The sequence below is a fragment of the Triticum dicoccoides genome, chromosome 1B, assembly GCF_002162155.2.
Source record: "Triticum dicoccoides isolate Atlit2015 ecotype Zavitan chromosome 1B, WEW_v2.0, whole genome shotgun sequence".
Classification (NCBI taxonomy): domain Eukaryota; kingdom Viridiplantae; phylum Streptophyta; class Magnoliopsida; order Poales; family Poaceae; genus Triticum; species Triticum dicoccoides.
In genome coordinates this window covers 199361374-199364696 of record NC_041381.1, presented here as the reverse complement: position 1 = coordinate 199364696, position 3323 = coordinate 199361374, and the positions used below count along the sequence as shown (strand labels likewise).

The 3323-nt window shown below is 40.8% G+C and overlaps 1 long non-coding RNA gene across 1 annotated transcript in view; it reads left to right on the top strand.

Moving 5' to 3' along the window:
• LOC119328210 overlaps window positions 1-2632 on the top strand; it is a 5937-nt gene extending 3305 nt beyond the window's left edge. Inside the window, exon 2 of the long non-coding RNA XR_005158883.1 lies at window positions 1896-2632. This is a non-coding gene — a long non-coding RNA (uncharacterized LOC119328210). The remainder of the gene's footprint in view (window positions 1-1895) is intronic.
• The last annotated feature ends 691 nt before the right edge of the window (window positions 2633-3323 follow it).

Sequence of the window (3323 nt, the reverse complement as noted above, 5' to 3'; positions counted from 1 at the left end):
GGATTTGTCGAGTGAGTTGCCAGAGTCTTGCTATGAGATCTTGCCAAATTGTTCTGCTAGTTTGTCGAATCTTGCTACTAGCCACTGCGTTCAACCTTTGCTTACTTTAGAGTACAAAAACTCGCGCACACCAATCATTGTTGGAGATTTTGAGGATTTTACTATGAGGGATTTTTTTATCGGCCAGATCTCGGTAATTGGTTATCCCTGAGTGGAGGATTTGAGGTTTTCTGTGTGTAGCTATTGATCCTAATTAACAAAACTTGCCTACGGGTTGTTGCTTAGTTGCCTGATATGATTCAGAATTTGCCTAATTGGGTGTTAGTTTTGTTACTTAGGATGTGTGATATGGTTCCTTGACTTGCTAGTTGTTTTAAGTTAGTGCACTGGAAGCTTTCATACAAGCGCCAGATTGTATGAAACTCAATCCTAGTGGGTTTTTAGTCTCCAAAAGTTGCCCAACACTCTCTAGGTAGTTGCCTCAAATAACACATGAGTCTTGCTCATCTTTTATTTCCTTCACATTTCATCTAAGCTGCAGGCTAATTTTACACTTGAATTCTGAATATGAACAAATTGTCACTGTATGCTTCATCTTTTACTACTTTTGTTAATGGTTGTTACTCAGGTTGCTTGAATTTTTTTTCAAAACTTGCCCAACACATTGTAGGTAGTTTCCTCAAAATAATCAGATAATGAACAATCCTAGAGTTTTGTCTAATGTTTCTGTTACTTAGTTGCCTGATATGGTTCAGTTTTTTTTGCTTGTGTACTCGCTAAACTCATCAATACCTAGATCAATGAATTATAAATTGATACTCCTACTAACTATATTGCCTACAATCAAAATAACTAATAGATCAAGTCTACATTTTTTGATCCTAAATAACTAATAGATTAATTCCACAGTATTTTGGTTATAGACTTGACTACAATCAAAATCAGAGTTGCCTATAAACAAGCAGGGGACTTGCCTGCTTTTTACCCATTAGAGACCAGAATGCAAGTCAAGCTGTTTTGACATAGGTAGCTCCCCCTAAATGGGTCTTTGGGCTGATATTTTTTTTTGCAGCCCACAAACTGTCTCATCAGATCCTCAAATAGTTGCTTTGCAACTATACACACATTTGCATGTACACAAGTAAAAAGATAGTTGTCTGCTTTTCCCCGTCACAGAATATGCACAATCCCACGAGTTCGATCCAAAAATTGCCTGAGAAACATCACAGTTGCCTACAAGCTACATACGTAATTGCCTGATTTTATCACCCATTAGGAAATAGTTTTTCCTCTGCCCTGTGTTCATCATCACAATTGTTTGCCTGCAATCAAACACACAGTTTGCCTACAAATTACGCCGTTTTTGCCTCAATCTATTATGTATCTTGCCGACAAAAACTGATCTTCAAGGACTTTTATTCTGATTTAGTTTTTGGATGCACTTTTTTTAGAGTTTAGTTTTTATTTTACCACAAACCATCAGTTGCCAAAAAAAGCTTTATGTACCTGCCTACATCTCAACACAAGTTGCCCAAAAAAAATCAGAATACCCACAACAACCAAAACAGCTGCTCATGCAACCTACATATCTGCAAACCAAAAACACGAGCCAGCTCAAAAACCCAAAGGGAAAATCAGCAAAAAAACCCTGTTCTCCACTGGCTTCATTTTTCTTCTAATTTTCCCCCAAATCCATGAGTTGCATGTGTCTCAACTCAAACTTGCCTAAAATAACACCCCGAGTTGCTAGTTGAAGTGCCTATACACAGGATGAAGGTTGCTGTTTATTGTAGCGAAACATAAGGCTTGCATGCATGCTTCCTCCTGCTTGTTTCTTTTGTTAATGGATTTTGTGTAAGTTGCCTCCTCTAATGACTTGTGTTTTCTCTGTCCAGAAAAAAAGGTGGAGCTGGAGAGGCCGTTGGGGAGGAGGAAACTTACATTCTAATGCAGGAGGCGCCGGGAGGGAGGTGCTGAGCGGTTATGATCGGGGGTAGGATCCTGCGCCATGTGCGATGGTGGTTAGGACCCTTTCTTTCCTTTTTTGTATGACAGCTGGCAAAGGGTGCGGGACACCACTGCCATATTTAGGTGTGTGCTCTGGAACGCTACCCAGCCAACGTGTGCTGGCTAGTCGCGTCCTTGGGATATTGGGTTGCATTGGTGGTGCAGACTTACGAGGACAAGGACGGCAACCTGATGGTGCCCGGGGAACGAAAGCGCTCCATGATCCCGGAGTCGGGCCTGAGGTACGCCACTCGCCACTGCGGCGGAACCACCGTGCCGCCGGCCGCGGCGAACCCGTTCGACTTCTAGGAGATTGCTGGATGGGGGTGAGGGTCGTTAGCTAGTGAAGGAGTGGTGATTGCCTGGCTATTACATCTATGATCTGGAATATTGCGTGGCGTACTGGCGTTGGATTTGAACCACCATGATCGAGGAACTTCGGAACTACGTATTCGGAAGTGTCGTTGGTTGGATACATTTCGTGTCTACTTTGAAATGCCTAGATCTTGAGATCGTCGAGCCATTTTTACATGTGGTTGTGGTTAAGCATGCGAAAGAATGTCGAACCATCTACGGCCTGTTGAACTATATGCTGATCAGAGCTATGGAATTCCTTGTTGAACCATATGTTGCTCGCATCTTTTTTTTTATTCGAGCTTTTGATCTGAAGTTTTCGTTAATTGGTTGGTGCATCCGTGCATGTTATGGTATTCGGTTGTTGAGGTGCTTCAGTAGGAGGTTTGGGGCTTGTAATGCTGATTTTGGTTCATGCATTGTTATTCCTTGCTTTTGTTAGCTTCCCTGAATGTTAGATATTGTGTGTTACAAATTCTGGGTGATGCAGTAGTACTTACTTTCTGTTCACAAATATAAGATTTTTTGCATATTTCAATATAGACTACATGCGGACAGAAATAATCAAATAAGTGAAAAAAACACTAGACCGTGTTTATATACCTCCAATTCAGAAAAGAGTTAAACTATCTTATACTCTTTGAACAGAGGGAGTCATACTTTTTGAACCAGCGTAAACTGAGTTTATTTCTTGGTACAAATTTAATGGGTGCAAGTTCCTTGATTATGCAGTGGAAGTGAATTTTGTTTGCTGTGCCAACCTGGGTGGCTGGGCCCATTGTTTTAACAGCATAATTGGTTCGTTGCCAAAAAAAAACCCAGTCTAGCAAGCCAAATAAATTCAACAACTTTAGTGGGTCAAAAGGATATTGTTGGAGTTAAGTGACTAAATTAAACCGTCTCGACAGGTTTAATGATTATTCGCACCTTTTCGTAAGTTGCAAATCTAACATTGATGTTAA